Source organism: Coptis chinensis, chromosome 3, assembly GCF_015680905.1.
Source record: "Coptis chinensis isolate HL-2020 chromosome 3, ASM1568090v1, whole genome shotgun sequence".
Lineage (NCBI taxonomy): Eukaryota > Viridiplantae > Streptophyta > Magnoliopsida > Ranunculales > Ranunculaceae > Coptis > Coptis chinensis.
The window spans coordinates 106,802,421-106,829,696 of NC_141458.1; the positions used below are offsets into that span (position 1 = coordinate 106,802,421).

At 33.9% G+C, this 27,276-nt stretch overlaps 2 long non-coding RNA genes across 2 annotated transcripts; both read left to right on the forward strand.

Moving 5' to 3' along the window:
• Window positions 1–6,449: 6,449 nt before the first annotated feature.
• Window positions 6,450–9,503, forward strand: LOC147512663 (uncharacterized). Its single transcript, XR_015217248.1, has 4 exons — window positions 6,450–6,651; window positions 7,484–7,667; window positions 7,779–8,062; window positions 8,264–9,503. It is a non-coding gene; the product is annotated as an uncharacterized LOC147512663 (long non-coding RNA).
• A 2,500-nt stretch (window positions 9,504–12,003) lies between these two features.
• Window positions 12,004–13,817, forward strand: LOC147512664 (uncharacterized). Its single transcript, XR_015217249.1, has 3 exons — window positions 12,004–12,101; window positions 12,179–12,471; window positions 12,599–13,817. It is a non-coding gene; the product is annotated as an uncharacterized LOC147512664 (long non-coding RNA).
• The last annotated feature ends 13,459 nt before the right edge of the window (window positions 13,818–27,276 follow it).

Below are 27,276 nucleotides of genomic sequence, written 5' to 3' on the forward strand. Positions count from 1 at the left end.
GCAAACTTCAGTTTTCTTTGTTGTTTAACAACAATTTCTTAGCTATCTGGGTTTCCCTTTCCTTTCTGTTTTGTCTTTCCTTGGGAGAACTTGAGGTGGAGGTCCATTTATATTTTAGAAATGGGAACTGTACTCGTGAGAAACAGAAACATAAAGGCGGTACATACCTCACCTACCTGAGAAATCTACTTGTCTAATATATAAGAAGTACATGCTGAATTTGCTAAAGAAATGTTTGACTATAGTTACTGTGCACCTCTTTATGTTATTAGATGTGCGTCTACTGGGAATTACCATGTTTGATTTCTACACACAGCTACAGAGTGAAGTAAATTCATATACAATTGAATGAGATGTGGTCAAAAGTAGAAATGTTTGACTGAGATACATGAATATATTTTTCTCTGTTCCATGATTAAATACCGAGTGTTGTCGTGGTCTGATTTCGAACTAAATTTTGATTTAGTTATAGTTTGAACTATAATTTTAGGAAAACATAAAAATATAAGGTCTGGAAGTCTGCTTTCCAACCCAATCGACCTCGTTGCATTCCGAGGTTTGTGGATATGGTTACGGTGTTCGGAAGTTAGCACGTCAGAATTTTCTGACTGCAGAAATCCGGATCTGTGCCTGTTTTCGAACCACGTTTTCACATAGTTAGGTTCAGATTCAAACTCTTGCCAAAACATGAAAAAATAAGTTTTATTTGTCTGCTCTCCAACGCAATTGGCCTCGTCGCATTCCGAGGTCTGTGGTGATAGATATAAGGTCTGGAAGTTTGGTTGACAGAAAACAATGCGTCAGAAATCAGTTTCTGCGCACTGTGTTCAAGTCCAGTTTTAAAATAGTTAGGGTGAGAGTTAGAATTTTTATAAAACATAAAAAAGTAAGATTTGGAAGTCTGATTTCTATTCCAATTGGCCTCATCGCATTCCGAGACCCGTGGAATTAATTATGGTGTTTGGAAGTTTGACTGGCAGAAAACAATGCGTCAGAAATCAGTTTCTGCGCATTGTGTTCGAGCTTAGTTATCGAACATTTAGAATGAGATTGGGTATTTTTGTAAAACATAAGAAAGTAAGTTACGTGTGTTATCTTTTCAACGCAAAAAGCCTCGATGCATTTGGACACCTGTGGAAAATGTTGTGTCATTCAGAAAATAGTCCGTCAGAAATCTAGTTTGCTGAAAATTAGGATTTTTACCGTTTTGAACTTAAATTTTCTTCTAGATAGGCTGAGGTTGGGACTTCAAGTTCTACATGAAAAAATATGTCTACATACCCTAGTTTCTAAATAATTAAGTTACATGTCCTTTGGATGAATGTAGGAAAAACTATAGCATTGACTATGTGGCTGGTAAGAACTACGAAGGCTTGATTCCAATCTTAAAAGATTTGGATACGTAGGCAGCTTTGAGCAAAAGTGCAGCCACTACACTACACTATATCTATAATATATATATTAGTTTGTGTGATAACTATGTGATTGTGTTAGAAATTACTGTTGTTTTGAGACTACATAAATATATGTGTGTGAGATAGAAGTTGTATATGAATATAGACTTTAGTATATATGGATCTATTTTGGACATTCGTGTCTGTGGACTTGAATTTGGGCTAATGAACTATTTGTTTACGATATTGTGTATATGAGTGTGGTTATGTAAATTGTATTTGTTTGATTATAAGTCTGTTTACATTCAATGATATTTAAGTGCTTGATTTGCCTTGACGCGCGAAAATGACTCTCTGCATGTGTGGTCTGTTTTGACATGAGTAATGCTAGTATAATTATAAATGATAATAATATTTTAATGTGTTGCCCACATCTTTAGAACTCTTCACGCGTGATAAATGTGTCATGACACATCTCAGGATTTGGTAATGAGATATTATGACTTGTGATGTCATGTGATAAATAGGTATTCATTGAATGTGTCATGAATTACCCGGGTATTCATTGAATGTGCCATAAATGACCCAATAGTTTAGACTGCCCTAGAGAAGAACTAAGGTATTCGCCTTGCGGGTTGGTCGTATTCCTTGAATATACGGGAATGTAGGTTTGGGTATTATTTGAATGTGGCGGGAATGACCCAGGGCATTTATTGAATGTGCCATGAATGGCCCGTTAGTGTTATGATGGGTATTCCTTGAATGTGGCGGGAATGACCCAAGGTATTCATTGAATATGCCATGAATGACCTGATATTTTGTTATGCCCAAAAGAGGCTTTGTGATTATGTATATGGAAAGCCCAGAGATGGCTGTGACTCACAAGTTACGAGTTTACAAGATAAAAGTATGTTTCCTGGAGGCGATATCCCGCTTGGGACATATGTCTTGTAGTGGTACTCGGTGTGAGTGAGGCACATGGATATGTGTGATTTGGTAAATGTGTGTAGTGCAAATCGTGGAGTAGAAACTAAATGTTGGGCTGTGTCTTTGAATAAATGAGTCAACAAGATAATTAATAAGCAAAGTAAAAATATTAATTTTACGTGTGATGGAGTTATTGCATATGATGTCTATGATTTCTTATGAGAAATGTTTACGTGGTTTGTATGAGTTGATACTCACAAGGGATGAATGTACTCCTTGGGTGAGATATTTCCCCATTCTCATAAATAGACGAGTGGTTTTTAAGTAAAATTATATGAATTGTGTGATGTATGGATGTGAGGTGTGACTGTGAATAATATTAGTAAATGATTGTGATTTCTATGTGACTGCAAAATGACTATAACTTGATATGTTATTACGAAAATATTAATGACTTGTAATAGTCTGAGATATATAGTTATGCACTTGGAAACTTTATGACGTAATGATGTCATGTGAATGACTACCCTTGATATAGGTGGTATGATAAGTAGTATTCCCCAAATATACGGGACGAACTATGTTGTATTAATTAGACTTCAGTGTCTTAAATGAGATTTGGTTATGAATGGAAATTTGACTGGCTGAGATAAATCATTTTATTGTGATGTCTAACTTTATTTTGCAGGAGGGTAGGATCTATTAATCTTTTCTGCAGGGACGTAAATATCCTACTCTAAAACGACGTGTTGGCTAAAAGGTAAGGTATACCAAACTCATATTTAATTAGATTATCCTATGTGCATTTAATAAATAGAATGTAAGTGATATTTATGTCGTGAGTTATTTTGAAAAGTGGGAATGATGAGTAATGTTATATAAGATTATTGGAATTTGTATATTAGGGGTGAAATCTTACTTATGAAGAAACTACACGCCGTTTTGGAAAACGGAACTATATTGTCTTCCAAGTTGAAATGGTTGGTAATGTTATATTTATTAATTTAAAAATTTATTATATATATTTTGTTGTTAGTCTACTCATACCAGCAAATTCAATTTGCTGACCCATGTTTGCTTTGTTTTGCAACGTGGGTGTGTTCTTGGGAACATAGATGGTGGAATGCAGCGGATGAAGACGCTTGATTGAGATTTGCTCTTGGAGTCTTACTGGTATAAGTTTTATGAAGTATAAAGTTTTGATTTGAAACAGATGTAATAGAGTAGTTTAGTAAATTCTTGAATTTGTACATTAAGAGTTGTTCGTTTGGTTTTAATTTGATCTCATATTTTAATATCGTGGTTGTTAATGGGTTATTAGGGTTTTGTTTCATTTTGGATTTTCAGAAGATGGAATAGGGTGTGGATAATTCCCTATTTTTAATTTTCTGAAAATTTGGAGTGTGACAAATGGTGAATTGTTCCTGGGTTATGTGTACTAAAACAGGTGTCCATCAGATGATTGTGATTCTTTTACGTACCAAAAAGTGCAAAGTATATAGGTGCAATAGATGAAAAGGAAAAACAGTGGAACACTAGCAGTAATTTTGAAGAGTAAATGGAACTGCCGAACTGTGTGTTAGTTTCAGGTTATAAGGATCATGGATGGGATGTTTGAAGAGTTACCATTGCTTCAAACTACTTACAGTAATTTTGATCTCTAGACTGCAATGCAAGTTGTTTTATCACTTCCCATCCACTATCTTCTTAATTCTCTCTGTACTTTCCAATTTAAAAACATAGCTTAAAACGCAAGTAACAGGTGTTGTTGCTTGGCATTCCCACATTTCATTTGTACCAATTCAGCCGACTAGCCGAGAATTATTTGCTCGTTTCGGATCCACCATATGACTATCTCGATCTATAGATGTCTTTGAAGTTTAAACACCAACCTCTTTTCTCGCTGCGTCTCTGCCCTCCTAGCTACTCTTCAAAGGGAAGTGGGAAGTTTAAAAAATTTGAACAATGAAATATGTGTTTTCTTCAATGGTCCAATATTGGGCTCTATAAATCTAACAGAAAATTAGTTTAAGAGAGTCTCTTAAAAAAATTGGACTCCTAAGACAGAGACATAATATTTTTAGTATTTACACCCAAGTTTGACCAAAACCAGAATTTGACACATGTTTAATTACTTTTTGAAACAATTGACAAAAATATCATATTTAATTATTTGCAACTACTTCTACCAGATGTGAAACAACGAGATTTCCTCTCTCATAATCTCTTAAAAAATTCATAAATTTTAAATGTATTTAAGTTATTTTGAAACTCAACATTTTAAAACATATATTTTAAAACATATATTTAAGTTATTTACTCCAGGCTTCTAGGCCTTTGGACAGTACTTTGTGGAGCAATACACCAGTACTTTTTGCTGTTATGAGTGACCTAGATTCAATACACTACTGGAATTATCAAGTAATAATATATAAGAATTGAACTACTACAATTGAAATGGCATTGACAATTTTGCAAATTTAAATAAAGAAACATAGAATATTCAAATAATAAATGAAAGAATAGTACATTTTGATCAATAAAATGGATATACAAAAGTAAACACTGTTCATCTTTTTCATCAGTATCAAATTCTCAAAAATTATAATCAAATAAAAAAAAAAAAAAAAATCCATAACTAGGAGGAGAAGCTGGAATTGACATAAGCACGGTCAAGATCTTCGCAGAGTTCAAACGCATTCAAGCCAAAACACGAAGTTTTGTTCTTCTTGGCCAAACACATGTAGTTTATTCTTCTTGGGTCTCTTATTTACTTTGTGGAGCAAAACAGAATAAACCGGTTAAATTCGAAGTCGAATTTGTTCACCAATCAAGTGAAGGCAGATTGGCGGATGAAAATGTTACTCTTTCATCCGGTTCTCTAATAAGAGCCCACTTGGTGTGTTATAAACATTGTGTTATCATTATTTTCCATTTTTTTCAAATCAATTAGTTAATAATTGAAATAATACCAAATAAATAGAAAATTAAGTTTTTCCTTTATTCTCTCCACAAAACCTTGGTTCTCTTACTTCTTTCTCTCTCTCTCTCTCCCTTCCCTCTATTTTTTATCATCATTTCTAATAAAGTTCCCTGTTTATTCACAAAACTTTGATGACCAACAGTGGATAAAAAAAATGAAAGTAACATATTGTGAACAGAAAAATGAAAGCTTAGAGAACTCCCAATATAATGAATGTTTGTGGAGACATGATGAGTACATTTGTTATATAAAACATTGAAACCGAACATTCACAAAACGATTAGACTTAGATCGTTTGGGACTTAGTCAGTTTAAGAGGAAGTTTGCCAATTCCAATGACTTGAGCCGGCTTGGTTCTGGGGTTGCAACAACCTCTTTCCAATTAAGAAAAACAAATAACAATAAAAAAAAAGAAAACACAAGCATTAACTAAGGATAGAAAAAAAAAACAAAGTTGTAGCTTAATTTAGTCAATGGGGGGAAGAGAAGGAGAGAGAAAAAGAAGTTGGAGGGAATAAGTTGTAAGAATACAATTTTTGTTCAAGAGAATCTTGGCTAATCTAACACGATTTGGGCTCTTATTATTTATTTGGTAGATTTAAATATGCATTTATTTAGAAGTGGTGAACAAATTGGGCTACCATTCGTTAAATTCTATTCAAACCCAAAATCTACTCTTTTTGTTATGGTAGTTATCTTATCTACATGTAGTTATATTATTCAATCTTATTCTGGTAGTTATCTTATCTACAGTAGTTATTTTGGAATGGTGAAAAAGAGAATAAATTATATTAAAAAATAACATGTGGCGGCTTGGTCTCGAGTCAAAAGCTTAGATTCTAAAGATTTTCTATAAAAAACACTTACTGAAGATAAAAACAATGCAGGGGTATTAAAATCCAAAATATTATGGGTAAGGATTTTGAGTTGTTTTTTTTTTAAATGAGACTCTCTAGCCCAATTTCTTGATAAATCTTAATGCCATTGCGTCAATCCAGCATATCCAAGCAAAAATTTCAGGGCATTTCGTTCTTGGAGAGTAGCACTGATATGCCACTCTCAATGTAGTGTCGACATTTTACAAATTCAACGATATTTTGATTAACGGGTATGACAAAATTATCTTTTACCAGAAACAGAAAAAATAAGAATAATGACTTTGGAAAGCTCTCATTTCCCTCTCTTTCTTAAATTTCTTTCTTTTCTTCTTCTCTGCCATTGCCTTTCATCAAACGCTGTCTTCTCTCTATCTGGCCTTGCATTCTCTTGCTGACGTGTTCTCGTTACACACTACACACTTTCTTTCTCTCTGCTTCTCTGCCATTGCAATAGTTATCATGTTTAACGGTAAGTTTCTTGATCACTTACTCTTTCTTTCTTGTTATGTGTTTAGTTTCAAGATGCTTTCCAACAATGGTTATGGTTAAGTTCTTCAAGCTTATCTTTTTCTTCAAGTTTAGTTTTTTATATATGATTTGGATTTCTTGCTTATGGTGGAGAATGCATGGGTGGGTTTTTGGGTCTGACTCAAATCCGGATCTTGTTCTTGATCCAAACTGAGTTTTGGGTATTTCTTATTAGTATTGTTTGTTAATTTATTGACCATGTAAGTGTGAAAAAATGTCCAAGAAATGAAATTTTGAAACATTGAATATGAGCTCAAAAGCAAGAAATATGTTCTGTTTTACCATAAAATGGCACAGCATGAAAGTAAATGGTGAATCGACGCAGTCCATTTGTGATTAGTATGGAATATTTTCAATGTTATTAAATACTAGGATCATGTTGATAGAATGGAATTGGTGTAAATAGATATTTGAAGAACTCGGGCGAAGTGTTGTAATTTTTTTTTTTTATAATTCTTGCATAGCAGAAACGAATGCCAGGAACATGTGTTTACTACACTGTAACATTGATATAATTTAAAAACCAATTTTTGCCAATATAATGCAGATTACGGGTTTGGAAATAGTGAGCTTAGTATGTAATAAATGTGTGGAAACCTGAAATACATGTTCCCAATTAGATTTTAGATCACTTCCACGGGCAGGAGCATACATATGTTTTTATCTGATATTTCAACAATTTTATTTTTTCTCTGTCAACAAATTTTTTATACTTGAGGTTGGAAGATTTCAATTTTTCTTGAATTTGACATGTGAGACTATCTGTGTTGAAGGAAAACCAATAAATGTGGGAGAATCATCAGAAGTACATATAGACAAAGGCTGGAATGAAATTTGTCCCTACTGATGAGGAACCTGTGGTTAATTATCTTAACCTGAAGATTTTAAAGTCCGACTTTCAATATCCGATGATCACCGAGGTCAATATATATGCACATCATCCATGGGAGCTTATTGGTCTGCTCTCTCTCTGATCTACAAGTACTATTTTAGTTACTTGTGCTACAAGTACATTAATTTAAAAGTTAATTGGTCATACTATCTATTTAAGAACTTGTTATTGTGCAGATGTAAACAGGTCAAAAGGTTAGAACATCTGGTATTTTTTTTAACAGTTAATCCATGGAGTGATAAATATCCAAACAGCGAGAGACAAAGTCGTATTGCGCAAGGAGGATTCTGGAAGGCCAGTAATAAAAAATCTATCATGGGTTCTTGTGATGCTGAACTTGGTCTCAAGAGAAATCTAGCCTTTTACACATTCGGAATCTATCAAAACAGATTGGCTCATGCAAGAGTATCACACTTGGAGTTTTGATAAGAGGCCTAAAAATAGTGATGATTCCAATAAGGTAGACCTTTGTACTAGATTCTTTAATCTAGTCCCATCTTAAGTGGATTTTAAGTTAAGACTTTAATCTATTGGGTGTGTTTTTTTGTTTCTAAATGGTTATCTACTTATCTTGATTATGTGCTGTTTTATTGTAATTTGTTTATCTTCCTGCAACTCTGCCTATGTATATTACATTGAAAGCAACCTTCTGTTTTTACAGTTTGTTTGGGTACTCTGCAAAATATACAAGGCTGGGAGTGATGGAATCAAAAGATGTGGGCCGAAGGGAAAAGCACTACGTATTAGTGAGGACAAGGAGCAGGATGAAAAGCGCACTAAACACTTGATGGAAAAAGGTTCTATTGCTCAAGGTGCTAGAGGGCTGAAAGAAAAGGTCTTTTCTAAGGAGGGCCAAGGTGACTTCAAATCCGTAGAAAAGCCTAAGATTGAGAGCGTATGGTCTGAAGAGGGTAGCGCTGAAATGGTTGGTAAAGGATTAGTGTGTAATGAAGGCTACAGCGAAGGTGAAAAGAGAACTGCAAACATGATGCAAGGATGGTTTAAGGAAGGCCTAGTTTAAGGGGAAAAAAGTGCTAAAGCGCTGACGCAAGAAGTCCTGTATATGGGGAACCAAGGCCAGGGTCACTTTGCATTGCTTCAAGAAGCTAAAGTTGGAAGTGTATGGTCTGACAACTTGGAGCAAGATACGAATAGTGTTATACAATTGCCTGATGATGTTTCTAGTATTCTTGATGATATCATTAGTCTTGATGACATGGGACAATGTAATACATTCTTCGTGAAAGAATGTCCGTTGCCTTCGTATCCTTGCAATTGCTTCGTTTTCTATTGCAATTATTGTACCATTTCTACTAGCAGACCAAGTTCCAGTTGCAGCATAAATGAGAAAGATGCAGCCAGTTATGATGGTCAAGTCATCAGTAGCCTTAGTTCAGAGGCAACTTTGGGTGGTGTACCTGAAAGTTTCTATGCTAATCAGTTTGATGATGTCTTGAAATTAGAGGCATATGAGCGGATGTTCAACTCACAGACAAATGGGGACTGTCTGCTGTCAACATGTGCACGAGTATGGAAGACAGTTTGGCAAATTCATTCTTTCCTTGGTAAATGGAGACAGGAGTGCATGTTGCTGAAAGGCTTTGTGATCTCGCAACATCTCTCTACAGTTGTACGCATATTCAAGTATCTGGGAATTCTCAAACTCACTCATTCTGCAGATCTGCATTTCTATATATGCAACGTCTCTTCCTCTATTTCATAGTTTCTCAGACTATTTTGAAGAAATATACGATTCAATTTGTGTGGTTACCCTGTGATGAATTGGTGGCTTTGGCATTTCAAGATTTTCTAGGAAACTTTAGGATCAAGAATGATGGCATAACCACCACTTTAGACTTTAGAGTTCTTTTCTCTAATTTCTACGTCTCATATATGTTTTGAAGCAGGTGTATGCATAGTTGTATTTCTTTTCATTTGAAATGATAGGTTTTAAGGCGTAGGGAAGTACTAAATTCTGTCTATTTGGGTTTCTTTCTATTGATAGGAATGGCCTAAGGGTGTATATTGTTTTCTGTTGGATATACCTTTAAACGTGTAATTCGGTTCTTACTTTCATCTGAAGACAGAGCCTCACCTCTTATTCTCTTAAAGAATTACGGCCAGAAACATTTGACGTTGTTTTGTTTGTACTGGATATACACAAGTGGCTTCGGTTTGGTGGATATTTGGGTTTTTTGTTTTTTTCTCCTTTCAGGGTCTTTCGCTAGTAGCTACTGTATATTTTCTCTGGTTCTCCATATGTTTTTATTGATGATATAGCAGAGACCTCACTCTTAGACTTTTATTTGCCAAACATTCCAAAGGAAACTTAATGCTCCTTTGCAAGTGTCGGGAATGTCAATTGATATGCCTATTTGATAGCCTCAATTAATCGCTAGTATTTGCTCTCAACCAAATGTGTTTCCTCTCGCCCTCCCCGACTTCCCGAAGTCTATTGGTTCTCGCTTTCATTCTATAAAGCATGTTATACCATTATTTTTTGAATGATGAACGTCGTTTTGAACTGACAAGAATTCATCGAATATATTAAGTTAGTGACAACTGACAATAATCCTCCTTCAAGTACTGTGTCAGTGGAGCCTATTCACGTCTCAGTGATATGGTGTGTTCTTCTGTGAACGAGTTGATCATCTTTTTATTCTTTTGAGCCAACTGTTATTGTATTAAATGATGTCATTAATTCGGCTGGTAAGGAATAATAAAAATCAACCAATGCCTAATCATCACGGTTATTCACATATTCACCAATGCAAGTTCAGATCGACCGCTGGTTCAATCTTCCTAATTAATTGGTGTTAGAGTGTGTGGACCGAAGTGAGAAATAGTTCCACATTGAACAAGAAAGGAGTTCATCATTGGTTGATAAAGTGGGAAGATCACTAACTAGTACCGAGACCTTTTAAGATAAAACCCCACACCCATGGCCAAAATGTAGCCCAAAGTCCAATGGGTGCCCAGGTCCTAACAATAATCCATTGGGAGTTTATGCAGGGAAAACAAGAGCTTATGTGGGGTGTTCAACAACTTGAAGAGGCAGAATATTTAGTTGGTGAATCAAAGAAGTAACATTACTGGAAAACAAGTGTAATTTAGCATAGAGTGCTCTTTAGCACACACCGTTTCATAATATCATGAAACCATGAGGTAGATAGAAGTATGACTAACTTATTTAGTGGAACTAGTAGGGAATATTTCCATTATAAATAGCCAGGAAAAATTTATGGATGCTTAGTTTATATAATCTCGTACACCTGTATATGTCTAGCACTGCGTATGCAAGTATGTGACCTTGTAAGAAAGGCCTCCAAAAGAGCTTTAGTACGTAGTATATGGTTTCTCAATCTTTTTATTCTGATTATTAAAGTTTTAAAAAGCGTCTTTGTTTTTCTCCTACAGTGTGATATGATTATCTGTTTGGATTCGTGTTTGTTTGTCATTGACTCAACCTTGTGCAAATCTGTAGATGAAGAGAGACATTCCATCTCAGAGGGAAGTAAGTGAAGCTGATCAAGGCATTGATCCAGCTGGTAAAACTAAGGTACAAATTAAAAATGAGCCTAAGGAGAAGTTGGATGTTATGACCAAATAAAAGGAAGACAAGAAGACTTCAACTGATGGTCTCATAGAAATTGACAGCCAGGATAGCGAGGAGTCAAGTGAAACTCGGAAAATATTGAAAAATGTAAGCATTCGTGTTTTATTTCGTACATGAATTATGATTTGTGAATCCTTATTTTGAATATAGTTATAGTGGTAATGGAAAAAGTCCTTGGTGTTAACAAATATGATTATGCATGTCAATACAGGCAAATATGATTTGGTTTGTAAGTTACTTTTTTGGTTGTCTTAGAAGCACAAGTATTTCTACAAATTTTATGTCAAGGTTGTTTATAGACAAACGGATATTAAAGTTGTTTTTAAAGGTATCGGATATTATATTAGGAAATCGTAAGACTTAGTTCTCAATCTTGATTGCTTTCAATAATTTGGACAATAATCTCTCCAATAAACAATCTAAATATTTGTATTTTTTTCTTCTTGACTTAGTTAGGTTTTGTAAAAAAACCCCATACTTGGTATTGCCAAAACTCTTCTACAAGAGGTTCACAAAAAAGAATTCTCCTTAAAAATAAGCATGGGTTATCTCTCAATCTTGATTGCCAAGAGGCCTTTGTGTAGTCTTTTGACTTAGTAGGGTTTTGCCAAAAACCAAGGCATGGCAAACTGGTTCACAAAAATGCCGAAAAATAGGCATGGGGCGGGCGTGCCTTATTCAAGTTGAGCGGGTCGCAAGGCATGGCGTGGAGTCATGCCACGCTATTCAGCGAAATCCTTTTCTCCTCAGACGCAAGAAATCCTTTTCTCCTCATGCGAGGGATAACTCCAACACAGAGTAGGCAATAGTTTTTTAAGACGAGTCAGAAAAAACTAAGTGAACGCTGACTAAAAATCTAATGCCAGTCGCACGGACTTCACTGGTATACAATCCCTTCCTTTTTTTTTTGTGGAATTTAATTGCTGATTGGGATGATTTCAAGATCGTTTTTATTTTCAGATTTCTTGTTTGTTCATTATTGACTCAGCGCATGTGAATGTGTACGTAGACAATGAGAGACGTTTCATCAGAGAGCAAAAAGGGTAAATCAGAAAAGTCATTTTCTCAAGAAGAAGCAGAGTGCACTTATCTAACTGGTGAAATGAGGCATGCCAAATATCATCAACACAATCAGAAGCTTCCTAGCATGGCAAAAGAACTGGAAGAAAAGGAGGAGTTAAACAATGCTCTGATAGTAAAACACCGTCGGGATTGTGAGGAGTTTGAGTGATGCTCGTAAGGAATTGATTACAGTAAGTATGGCGTGTTTTATTTCCAGAAGTGAGACCAAATTGAATCCCTGCTATTATTATCTTGTGACTAGGCATTAACGGCAACATAAACATAACTAACTAATTACACTTTCTTTTTTCCCATCAGAATTGGAAAGGTTCTGGGGTTAAGATGTCTGCATTTGGGATCAAGCGGATGGGAGAGCTTAATACCAAGCCATTTAAAGTTGCTTGTTATCAAAAGATTTCTAACGCACATGCTGCAGAGGAAAAAGCATTACAGCTGTGTTCTTTCTGGGAAAGTAAATTGGCAGATCCCTCATGGCATCCTTTTAAGGTAGTTGAAATCGATGGTGTAGTTGAGGTATGAACTTGTAAGTTTTTTGAGTTTGCATTACAGAAGTTAATATTTCAAGGTTTCCCTGATTTTGTTATGAATCCAATTGAGTACTGTCCATTCTTAAATCTCTCCCCTTCATCTTCTTCTTCATCTCTTTCTAACCAAACGTCGGTCACCACCCACCGCCTATAGCGGCTTTCTAGTGTAGATAACTCCATAAAACTCTGGGTTTCATCACTTCCATGCTTCCCTCTCTTCTGTCAGTTTATAATAACCCTGAGACACATTCTTTAACCCTAAACCACTACTAGATTTGAAAATTGATAGTGAGATGAGCATGGCTAGGCGTGAGCGTGACTGGTCTGGATTACCACAGGAGATGTTAGCCAAAATAGCTGAAAACATCCACACACGTTTTGAAACTCTTCAATTTCGTGCCATTTGCAACTTATAGAGATCTTCTGTTCCTCTTCTAACTCTCCCCTTGCTTCCTCACCCTGCTAAACGTTCTCATGATCTCTGCAAACTTGACCATCTATACCTTCTGATCACAACAACCCAAATCTGAATTTGAACTTCCAAAATATTGTGAGTTCAAATTGAAGGAAAAACCCCAAGTGTGGTTAATCTCATTGACCCACTCTCAAATCTCACGATCGAACCTAAATCTAAACCGTTTGCAAGGCGTTTCAACTTACTTGACCACAAAATCTGTGGTGCTCATAAAAAATATCATCTTGATGCCGTTACCAGTATGGGGCTATGGGCAGTTATTGTTTGCGAAACGTTACTGTGGTTTCAAGTGGAACTATGAACGATAAGGTAATCATGGGATTCTATGGTCTGACAAAGTTGGTTTGTTTTCGTTCTTGTGACCGGATGTGGAATGTACCTGGTTATATAAGTATTTCCAGATTTCATGATTTGATACTTTACAAAGGCCAGTTCTATACAGCAGATAGCACGGGGAGAACCTGCATTGTTGATCCGCATACCTTGAATGTGGGTTGTAGTGAACTTATGGTCAGTAGAGGTCACACGAATTATTTAACCGAGTCCAGTGGGGACTTATTCCGGGGTTGTGTGTACTTAAAACGGGTCTGGAAAAGGTACGGTCCCAAAAAGTACGGTTATTTTATTCCCGTACAGTGCAGAGTATGTATGTGGGATCAAAAGGAAAAGCAATGGACTGAGGTAATTGACTTGGGAGGGAACATTCATATTCTTTTTCAGCTTTAGATTTTCCTGGATGTAAATTGTAAAGGGAACTGCATTTTACCTAATGAATTCCGTTATATGAACAACGGTGAAAGTATACCGATGTTCAACTTGGAGGATGTTACTTTTACAGAGCTTCCGGTTTTTAAAGCTACCTACAGTTATTTTAAACAGAGATTGGGCTTGAAGCCCAATATTCCAATTTAATTTCGGATAAAAGACACAGCCTTTTCTAATTATATCAAAAGCCCATCCGGTCAATTTATTGGTAATATTATAAATTTGTCCCTCATCCCATCTTCCCTAAGCAGAAATCTAAATAGATCGAAAACAAAAAAAACAAACCCTAGTTACCCCAAATTGAACTGAAAAGTGCAATATGGAAATTTGAAATTCAAAATTAGTGACGATTCCGCCAATTTTGTGCAATAAAAGCCGAGATCTACTCGAAACAAAAGACAACAAATTACTACAAAAGTGAGAAACTAAATTTAAAATCTTCATATATATGTTTAATTTCAGTTTTATTTTGTGCTTTGGTTGAATGAACTTGTTTCTTACTTACATGAACATAAAACTTAATTGTTGATGCTTGTTGTTTGATTTTACATGTTTTCAACTGTCAACTCTCATTGCAATATGCAACATGCAACATAGATGTTGCATTGTTAATTACAACTGCAACATGGATGTAGCATATTCAATTACCATTCCAACAACCACTGTCAATTCCCACTGCAACATGTATGTTGCACTCGCAACTCTACTACAACATGGATGTTGCGTTGTCTATTACTACTACAACAACCACTGTCAACTCTCACTATAATATGAATGTGGCACTGTCAATTACCACTGCAACATGGATGCTGCATTGTCACCTCTACTGCAACATAGATGTTGCACTGTCAGTTATTACTGTAACATGGATGTTGCATTGTCACCTCTACTGCAATATGTATGGATGTTGCACTGTTACATTGACATCAAATAATTGAGATTAAATGTACTCATATACGAATGTTAAAGAACTTAGTGGCTATACACAATAGAAAGTGCACTTATTACTTTTGATTCAAATGTACTCTAAGTATTGTCGTGATGAAGTTAACATCAAAAGAATGGATCTTTACCTAAAAAAGGTAGATTGTTTGGGAGAAGAATCCCAAGAGGATGGTGGTTCAAATCCACCAAGATTCTTTTATATATGTATATAGTATTATTTTTTTTGTAATATCGTTTATCAGGTGTTCACCGAATACTAAATGTCAAATTAACTATTTTTGTATTTGGTGAAATTTATATATTGTCAGAATATCAGTCAAAATATGGATAAGTGTTCTCTTAAATAGATGGTTCCTGAAAATGTAAGTATCATGTATGGTTCTTGTCTAATATCTCATTGCAACATAGATGTTGCACTATCAACTCCTACTACAATATGGATGTTGCACTGTGAACTCCCACTACAACATGAATGTTGCACTGGCAACTGTTGCAACATGAATGTTGCACTGTCAATTACCACTGTAGCATAGATGTTGTATTGTCACCTCTACTACACATATGGATGTTGCACTGTCAATTACCACTGCAACATGGATGTTGCATTGTCACCTATACTGCAACTTGGATGTTGGACTGTTATATTGACATCAAATAATTGAGATTACATGTACTCATATACGAATGTTAAAGAACTTAATGGCTATACACAATATAAATAAAGTGCACTTATTACTTTTGATTCAAATGTACTCTAAGTATTGTCGTGATGAAGTTAACATAAAAAGAATATATCTTTAGCTCAAAAAGGTAGAGCACTTGGGAGAAGAATCCCAAGAGGATGGTGGTTCAAATCTACCAAGATTCTTTTTTATATGTATATAGTATTATTTTTGTAATATCGTTTATCAGGTGTTCACCAGAAGCTAAATGTCAAATTAACTATTTTTGTGTTTGGTGAAATTTATATATTGTCAGAATATCAGTCCAAATATAGAGAAGTGTTCTCTCAAAGAGATGGGTCATGAAAAGCTAAGTCTCATGCATGGTTCTTCTTGTCTAATATCACATTGCAGCATTGATGTTGCAATGTCAACTCTCACTACAACATACATGGATGTTGCATTGTGAACTCCCATAGTCCCATTGCAACATCGACGTTGCACTAACAACTCTACTGCAACATCGACGTGAACTCCCACAACAACATGGATGTTGCACTGTCTATTATAATATTACTACTGCAACAGCCACTGTCAACTCTCACATACTACAACAGGGATGTTGCATTGGAAAATCTACTACAACATGGATGTTACACTGTCAACTTTACTGCAACATGAATATTACGTTGTCTATTACTACCAAGTCAGTGTTCATTGAAGAGAGCCCCATTCTTTAGTATGAGTTGTTGTGAAATGTAAAACCTATGTCATCTATATATGGTAAAAAAGTATAATTTACCATCACAAAACCATTGGTTTTTTAACTCACTTGCGCAATGCAAAAATTGTTTGTGCGGAAAACAAATCTAAAACATGTCTTCAACCTAATACAAAACCTAATTTAATACATATACAAATGTTATCGATCATCTATGCAAAGAGGCCTCTTATGCAAATACTACTATCAAACGACATTTTATTTATTCCTTTTTACACCAAAAGGTGCTAGAATTGGATCTAGATGGACTCGAACCATTACTCTCTCATTTAATGAGTGCTCTTCCATTTTTAGCTTGGATCCTTTGCAAAACTACGTTTTGTCGAAGAAAAAAAAGAACAACAACAATGCACAGTCCAATGCTCAGAAAAATCACAAATACAAACAATGTCTTGGCATAATACCCCTTTGAAACCTGATGCAGCCTCGGAGGGAGGCAGCGTGGTGTTATTCATGTCATTGCACAAAGTGGCATTAGACAAGGTAATGATATCCTCATAACATCAAATGATTTCTCTTTGAACTGTAGCGGCTTACTGTTTGTAGGAGAACCATTGTGTCTTATATTAATCCAAGGTAGCAACAAGCTTCGCCCAATACCAAATATCTGCATTGCATAGGGATAGTGAGATACCATTTATTCCAATAATCCTCTAAATCAATCCACATAAATCATAATTGCTAAAGAAATTGAGATGAATAATTTACCCCCATTGACCTTCTTTATCATATTGTTTACAAAGCCCAACCATAACTTTTTCTTCATATCAGAAACAAAAAAGCATTTGAGTGAAGACTGTCTATCAGATGAATCGGTTGACGAAATTTTTTCAAAAGAAGCTTCACTCTTTCTCTCGAAATCTCTTGTTAACTACTATTGCCTAAAGAAGTAGTCAATTCTTCATCATACACCATTTTAAAGCTAAGAACATATTCTTGGAGCATATTATCCACTTCTTTAAATCGAAAGAAGTGTTCTAGAATTGAGTTTCAATGCTACTTCATATCTAGGCGAAAAGTGCAAGTACTGCATCAATAAGATTAAGTACTATAACCATCTTTAATTGATCTTGTGTTGCAATAAGAGCTTTTGCATCTTTGACATTTCTATATATCTAAATCTTATTCACATCATAACAAACAAGAAAATTTTCATTTCTTTAAGTATTTGAAGCTTAACAAAGCCAAACATACACTATACCTTAACAAAACCAAGCTTAAAACTCAAAAATAAAGAACATCAATTCTCATTTACACATTAAATCAAAAGCCCAACATCATAAAAATCTAACATTTTTCTTGCTAAGCCACTAGTGATTCCTTTCTCCATTACCCAAACATGGATAACAAATTTATGTTACCCAAACTTTTTCAATTAATGAAGTCACATATTACAATCTCAAACTCAATAAAAGAGTGATTTTTTGAAGACAAGCTACAATAAGAACTAAACATAGAAGAAAATGGTAAATTTGATATTAGAAGAAACTAAAGGAGGTGATCTAATTGGGTCAATGACCTTATTCCATAATTTTAGCGTGCGGAAACTTTTAATACACAACTAAAAAAAAGGGGTGGGCTTTAGCTGTAATTCAAAAAGTCAATGGGTTTTAGGCTAATGAAAACTGGAATTAGGGGTTTTACCCCAGTTTTATGTATTTTAAAATGACTTGGTAGTGTGTTGTAGTCATAGTTCGGGCTTTCGGAATTATCGAAATTCCGACAAATCCAAAAACCGAAATTCATAATATTTCGACCCATGTTATATTTGGAATTTTAACAAATTTCGGAATTATCAAAATTTAGACTCTATACTGTTTTTTCCGATTTTTAGAAAAACCAAAACATTGGGTGGAATTCCATATTCCATTAGGAATAATGAACACTGGTTCGGAATAATGAACACTAGCTGTGGGGAACTTGTGGGGAACTTTTTTTTTCTCTGATGGGTGATGCTTAATTAGGATCCATTAGATAAGTTTTTCTCTGTAGTACATCGAAAAAATAAGTTTGTTTTCATGTACTTTATTGTTAAATAATCTTCAATTATGTATTATAAGAATTGAGAACTAACTTATGTTGCTTAGTTTGATAAATTTTTTTGCTAGGTGAGTCATAAGTGGAAATTGTATTAGAAATGTAAAGAAAAAATTGTACAAGTTTAGGATAGCTCATAGCGAATCCATTCGACAAAACATCAACTAAATCTGGCTTTAGGACGTCCCTCCTCTCAAATTGATATTCTTGACAGAGGTCTGAAATCTTGGACTGATAATTGTTTAGCATGTTGAGCATCATTGGAAATGTTTAGGGTAGTCCAGGCTTGATTTGAATCTCTACACTATATTGATAGTCGGGTTTACATGAACCCCCTCCCCACTATCGAGTAAGCCTATTTCTGTTTTCTCTTTTATCAAAATTTAGAAACACCTCATACCTATTTCTTCGCTTACTTCTTAACCGCTAAAAGAGTTTTCCAATTTGGGAAATTGGCAAAAGAGTTTCGATAATGTGGGAAATATGATTTTAAGATTAGTATTATATGTGTTTCAAATCTCTCCTACGCTAAAAAGATTTTCTCTTATTGTAATATTGCAACCTAGGCCGCAACAGTTTTGAGGTACTTATATTTGTTTTAAATATGTGGTTTTAGATAGTTAATTGAACTATCATGTAAATCAACATGATTGTATTGTTCATTCAATTTTTGTGTAGCATTAATAAGTTTCATTTGTCAGATTTGTTTTTCTCCAAATTAATTTATTTAAGTTTTCTTATAAAAACATTTGTAACCTATTAATAGAATTTTGTGGTCGCCGTTTGGTTACAGATATCAGTTTTTTGGGTTATTGCCAGATTTGCAAAGCTAGGTTGTCAATTATGGATCAGAAATAATTGTTTGAATTGGATGCAAATCAAATGCTTGATCCATGAACTGTTAAAAATTTGTTTCTTCACAAAATTGATAGAAGTCGGGATCACTATCTGGTTGGAAATGAGACATTATTAAGTAAAAATATGATTCTCATCGAAGAAAAAGTAAGTAACACGCTTACTCAAGATCTCCTTTTAAACTTTAAGATTTCTATGCGTTAATTTAAAAAATTTGCCTTCATACAGGGTGAACAAATCAACGCATCTATCCCTATCTATTCAATACATTCACATGAAATCCAAAGTGGAATGAAAATAAACTTGCATTGAAACGAGTTGAAGGTCTAACATCCGAATACTGCCCCGAGGTTGCCGTTAGAGCATTTAAGAGAAAAGTTTATCAGATTATGAAGGACCTAATGTAAAGAAGAACGCGTTGGCAAAGCTATGGCTGGTACTTTCAAATATTTTAAAATCTCAGTGTTATTATTTTTTGTGCCTGTCAGTTGCGAATTTTACGAGATATTTTAGTCTTTTATTTATAAATTAAAATGACGCTGAAAATTACTTCTTTTGATTTCAACCATGTCATAAGTCCTTCACACAAATTGCACATTAATTTCATATCATCATAAGAATGTTTCATGTTTACTATGTGTTGCTATTATGTTGGAGTTTAAGTTCTCTGATCATTTTATGTTTGGCATGTTAAAAAGATCACTCATGTTTATTACCCTGTAAAAACCGCTATGTCCCTATTTATTAAAAGTCTTAAATGTCCATCACATCAATTAAGTCCCATGCTGAGTATGGGCTTATTGTACTAAGAGAATAAATGAGAGAACTACATGATAAATAAACGAACCAAAAACTAATTAACCAGGTCATTTAGTGTCATAGGTCTATATGCAAGTATCTGCTACAAATTTATGAAGTCTGAAGATATATTGGCAATTGAAGATATTACTACATACATGATGACATACCTGTGTTCTTGAGATTCTTGATTTGCGTGCTTAATTAGGTTTATACACATCACTTGCATACCTAGAACATTATAGTAGCATAACTAATTACAGTGTAGAATAGTTATTTTTCTGCAATAGAATATTTGATAATTGATACCATATTCAAATTAGCTATAAGAATATGCATGCATAAGTTCACTCAAGTGATCATACTCTCGGGAACGGTTTGTAAGGGTCTCTATATTGCAATAATAAACAAGTAGCCTAAACCCATAAACGTTTTATAGAAAGAAAAATCAACCACTTCAGTTTTTCTTGACCAATGGAATGTTATTTTAGGCCGGTATAATTCATAAAAGAGAAAAGATCAAATATCACATTGAAGAATAATTGAACGACAAACCAAAGAGCTTCAACAAAACTGCAAAATGTTATGCACAAGTAGTCATTGGCACACTGATGTGACATATGCTTTTCATCATTTTCTTGATCCATGTGTAGTTATTTTTTGTATTTAACAGAAATCTCTACAATGTATTGATACTCGGGTTTTCAGGCCCCCTCCCCACTATCGAGTAGGCCTATTTCGGTTTTCTCTTTTATCAAAATTTAGAAACACCTCCTTCCTATTTCTTCACTTACTTCTTAACCGCTAAAAGAGTTTTGCAATTTGGGAAATTGGCAAAAGAGTTTCGATAATGTGGGAAATATGATTTTAAGATTAGTATTATATGTGTTTCGAATCTCTCCTACACTAGAAAGATTTTCTCTTCTTGTAATATTGCAACCTAGGCAGCAACAATTTTGAGGTACTTATATTTGTTTTAAATATGTGGTTTTAGATAGTTAATTGAACGATCATGTAAACCAGCATGATTGTATTGTTCATTCAATTTTTGTATTGCATTTATAAGTTCAATTTGTCAGATTTTTTTTTCCAGATTAATTTATTTAAGTTTTCTTATAAAAATATTTGTAACATGTTAATAGAATTTTGTTGTCGCCATCTGGTTGCAGATATCAGTTTTTTGGGTTATTGCCGGATTTGGAAAGCCAGGTTGTCAATTATGGATGAAAAATAATTGTTTGAATTGGTTGCAAAATGTCTAATCCATGAACTAGTAAAATTTGTTTCTTCACCAAATTGATAGAAGTCAGGACCGCTATCTAGTTGGAAATGAGACATTGTAAAAATAATGATATGATTCTCATCGAAGAAAAAGTAACTAACACACTTACTCAAGATCTCCTTTTAAACTTTAATATTTTTATGCGTTAATTTAAAATTTTTGTCTTCATACAGGGTGACCAAATCAACGTGTCTATCTTTATCTATTCATTACATTCACACACAATCCAAAGTGGGATGAAAATAAACTTGTATTGAAACGAGTTGAATGTCTAACATCCGAATACTACCCCGGGGTTGTACTTAGAGCATTTAAGAGAAAGGTAGATCAGATTATGAATGACCTCATGTAAAGAAGAACACGTTGGCAAAGCTATGGCAGGTACTTTCAAATATTTTAAAATCCCAGTTTTATTATTTTTGTGCATGTCAGTTGCGAATTTTATCGAGTGATTTTAGTCTTTATTTTATTAATTAGAATGATGCCGAAAATTACTTCTTTTGGTTCCAACAATGCCATAAGTCATTGACATAAATTGCACATATTAATTTCATATCATCATAAGAATGTTTCATGTTTACTATGTGTTGCTATTATATATGTTGGAATTTAAGTTCTCTGATCATTCTATGTTTGGCATGTTAAAAAGATCACTCATGTTTATTACCCTGTAAAAACCGCTATGTCTCTATTTATTAAAAGTCTTAAATGTCCATCACATCGATCAATTAAGTCCCATGCTGAGTATGGGCTTATTGTACTAAGAGAATAAATGAGAGCGACATGATAAATAAATGAACCCAAAACTAATTAACCATGTCATTTAGTGTCGTAGGTCTATACGCAAGCAGTGGCGGAGCTGGGGGCCAAGGGTACGCCCTAGCTCACCCTCAAACTTTCGGGAAAAAAAAAATATAGTTTTACTGTGCAATTCAATCGCTCAAACTAAAAACGCATAACCGAAAAAAGAAAAAAGAAAAAAGCACATACACACCGAAACCAAACAAACAAAACCCCCACATACATACTACATAGTATAGTCGTCCTCCATTTTGGCTATTTGACCTCATTATCAAAAAGTAAAATAAAACCCACGACCCACGTACTCCACTTTTCCTCCCCTCTCTCTATTATTCTAATTAGCTATGTATAATTCCTAAAGGTAAGCCTAATATTATTAAAAAAAATTCTTTTTTATCTTTTCATATTGATTCCTAGCTAAACCATGTTTTTTTTAATTTCTTGTATTCTTTTTGTGTGTTCATTAAACCACATATTATTATGTAGTTTTATTTTGTGAATATCATTGGTGGTTTATTTTAATTGGTGCAATTTCAATTCAGTTGATTAATGATTTATTTTAATTATTTAAACAGATATGTAAAGTATTTGATTAAAGGAAAGTCGTTGCCCGCTCAACCTTATTTTTGTATGGCATGTCTTTATCCTAGTGAGTCATTTGTTGCTTTCGATAAGCAAAAGTTGATCCGTTTTGCTCGACTTTATCCCGATGATTTTTCAGATATAGATCAGATGGAATTAACGGATCAGCTTGAGAATTATATTAGTGATGTGCGTTCCAATACTAAGTTTGGTGAAGTAAATGGAATTAGCAATCTAGCCAAAAAAATGGTTGAGACGGAGAAAGACATTGTGTACCCACTTGTTTATTTGTTGATTATGTTGGCGCTGATTTTACCTATTACTACTGCCACCGTGGAGAGGGCATTTTATGTTATGAATATCATAAAAAATCGTCTGCGCAATCGGATGGTGGATGAATGATTGTTTAATAACATACATTGAAAAAGAAGTTTTTGGTAGCATTGATACCGAGTTGATCTTACGCTTCTAGAAAATGAAAAAGGATGACGAAAAAGAAGGCTGCCGAGGACAACTATGAACAAGTACTTATTTAGATTGAATTCTTTTTTCTTTTCTTATTTTTTTATAATACATTTATTGCAATCGTTTTATATGATTTTTTATGTTAGAAATATACTTGTTTTTGTGATCAGGTTTGAATTTTTAGTTTTAAAAAAAAATTAGTGTATTTTTTTTTGTATGCTTGGTTTCTGGCTGGCTCACCCTCACTTAAATTCCTGGCTCCGCCACTGTACACAAGTATCTGCTACACATTTATGAAGTCTGAAGATATATTGGCAATTGAAGATATTACTTCATGACATACCTGTGTTCTTGAGATTCTTGATTGGCGTGCTTAATTAGGTTTATACACATCACTTGCATACCTGGAACATTATAGTAGCATAGCTAATTACAGTGTAGAATAGTTGTTTTCCCAAAATAGAATAGTTGTTTTTTTGAAATAGAATAGTTGATAGTTGATACCATATTCCTATTAGCTATAAGAATATGCAATCATAACTTCACTCAAGTGATTATACTTTCGGGAACGGTTTGTAAGGTTCTCTATATTGTAATAATAAACAAGTGGCCTAAACCCATAAACGTTTTATAGGAAGAAAAATCAATCACTTAGTTTTTCTTGACCAATGGAATGTTATTTTAGGCAGGTATTATTCATAAAAGAGAAAAGAAGAATATCACATTGAAGAATAATTGAACGACAAACCAAAGCGCTTCAACAAAACTGCAAAATGTTATGCACAAGCAACCTCTCTGGCACACTAAGCGCTAATGTGACATAAGTTTTTCATCATTTTCTTGGCCCACATGTAGTTATTTTTGGTATGTAACAGAAATCTCTACGTACACTATATTGATAGTCGGGTTTTCAGGAACCCCTTTCCCACTATCAAATAGGCCTATTTATGTTTTCACTTTTATCAAAATTTAGAAACACATACTTTCTATTTCTTCGCTTACTTCTTAACCGACAAAAGAGTTTTACAATTTGGAAAATTGGCAAAAGAGTTTTGATAATGTAGGAAATATGATTTTAAGATTAGTATTATATGTGTTTCGAATCTCTCCTACGCTAGAAAGATTTTCTCTTCTCGTAATATTGCAACCTAGACCGCAACAGTTTTGAGGTACTTATACTTGTTTTAAATATATGGTTTTAGATAGTTAATTGAACGATTATGTAAACCTGCATGATTGTATTGTTTGTTCAATTTTTGTGTAGCATTAATAAGTTCCATTTGTCAGATTTATTTTTCTCCAGATTAATTTATTTAAGTTTTCTTATAAAAACATTTGAAACCTGTTAATTGAATTTTGTGGTCGCCGTTTGGTTGTAGATATCAGTTTTTTGGGTTATTGCCGGATTTGCAAAGCCAGGTTGTCAATTATGGATGATAATTAATTGTTTGAATTTGTTTCCAAATGTCTGATCCATGAATTGGTAAAAATTTGTTTCTTCACCAAATTGATAAAAGCCGAGACCGCTATCTGGTTGGAAATGAGACATTGTTAAGTAAGGATATGATTCTCATCGAAGAAAAAGTAAGTAACACACTTACTCAAGATCTCCTTTTAAACTTTAAGATTTCTATGCATTATTAATTTAAATTTTTTGCCTTCATACAGGGTGACCAAATCAACACGTCAATCTCTATCTATTCATTATATTCACACACAATCCAAAGTGGAATGAAAATAAACTTGTATTGAAACGAGTTGATTTAAGAGAAAAGTAGATCAGATTATGAAGGACCTCATGTAAAGAAGAACGCGTTGGCAAAGGTCAGGGCCAGCTCTGAGTTTGTGAGGGCCCTAGGCGAGCTCTTAGACTGGGCCGGCCCTTGTAAAACCTAGATAAACTAGTGAAAAATCATTTGCAGATTTGCTAATAATAATAATACAAAATTTTAAGGCTCTAATAACATCAAAATGATGAATTCTAGCTGTGATGACCTTCAATATTTTCAAATCTAGCCCTGGTTCAACTCCCTCCAATAGCATTTTTCCATAAAGAAATAGAAAATTGGGCCTAGTATAGTTGCTTGTCACTGAGTGGGGGCCTTTTCATTTAGCAATTCTGTAGGGGCCCTAGGCGGCTGCCTATGGTGCCTACCCCTCAGAGCCAGCACTAGCAAAGCTATGGCAGGTACTTTCAAATATTTTAAAATCCTAGTACATGTTATTATTTTTGTGCCTGTCAGTTGCGAATTTTATCGAGATATTTTATCCTTTTGTTTATTAATTATAATGATGCCGAAAATTACTTCTTTTGGTTTCAACCATGCCATAAGTCGTTAACACAAATTGCACATATTAATTTCATATCATCATAAGAATGTTTCATGTTTACTATATATGTGTTGCTATTATGTTGGAATTTAAGTTCTCTGATCATTCTATGTTTGACATGTTAAAAAGATCACTCATGTTTATTATCCCTGTTTATTAAAAGTCTTAAATGTCCATCACATTAATTAAGTCCCATGTTGAGTATGGGCTTATTGTACTAAGAGAATAAATGAGAGAGCTACATGATAAATAAACGAACAAAAAACTAATTAACCAGGTCATTTAGTGTCGTAGGTCAATATGCAAGTATCTGCTACATATTTATGAAGTCTGAAGATATATTGGCAATTGAAGATATTACTTCATGACATACCTATGTTCTTGAGATTCCTGATTGGCGTGCTTATTTAGGTTTATACACATCACTTGCATACCTAGAACATTATAGTAGCATAGCTAATTACAGTGTAGAATAGTTATTTTTTCTGCAATAAAATAGTTGATAGTTGATACCATATTCCTATTAGCTATAAGAATATGCATGCATAACTTCACTCAAGTGATCATACTCTCGAAAACAGTTTGTAAGGTTCTCTATATTGCAATAATAAACAAGTGACCTAAACCCATAAACGTTTTATAGGAAGAAAAATCAATTATTTCAGTTTTTCTTGACCAATGGAATGTTATTTTAGGCAGATATTATTCATAAAGAGAAAAGAAGAATATCACATTGAAAAATAATTGAACGACAAACCAAAGCACTTCAACAAAACAGCAAAACGTTATGCACAAGCAGTGTGCCAACCTCTCTGGCTCACTAATGTGACATAAGCTTTTCATCATTTTCTTGACCCACGTGTAGTTATTTTTGGCATGTAACGAAAATCTTTACACTATATTGATTGTTGGGTTTTCAGGAACCCCGTCCCCACTATCGAGTAGGCCTATTTCTGTTTTCTCTTTTATCAAAATTTAGAAACACTTCCTTCCTATTTCTTCGCTTACTTCTTAACCGCTAAAAGAGTTTTACAATTTGGAAAATTGGCAAAAGAGTTTCGATAATGTGGGAAATATGGTTTTAAGATAAGTATTATATGTGTATAACAACCCCAATTTTTAAACAACATAAATTACATTATTTGAATTGAAAATAACTATTATATTATGAAGTCTAGCTTATTCTAGAATTTGTTTGGCTGTTACTGATTTTTCAAAATTGTTTTTATTTGAGTTGTTTATTAGAACTTGTGTGGGTATTTTAGAATCATTTTTGGGTTTGAAAACATTGTTAAAATGTACCAATTCATATAGGTATGGACCTTGGGTGTTTTTAGACCCATTTGGGGCCCATAGGTTAACTTAAAATATTGATAAACAATACCGACGAATTTCCTCTGTAAAAATATTATTATTCAAAAACAAAACCCTGGCCTCCATTAAAAAGAATATTTTTGATTGAAATAAATAAATAAATAAATAAAAGAAGAAGAAGAAGAAGAAGAAGAAAAGGGATTGGAGAAAAGGAAGCATGTGTATTCTTTTGCAAATTCAATTTCATGTGAGTAGACATATTTTTATCAAAAAAATATATAAATAATTTTTCTGTGATTTTTATCTTGTTTGCTTCATAATTGTTTCGTCATCATTTTATGAAAGTTCCATCTTT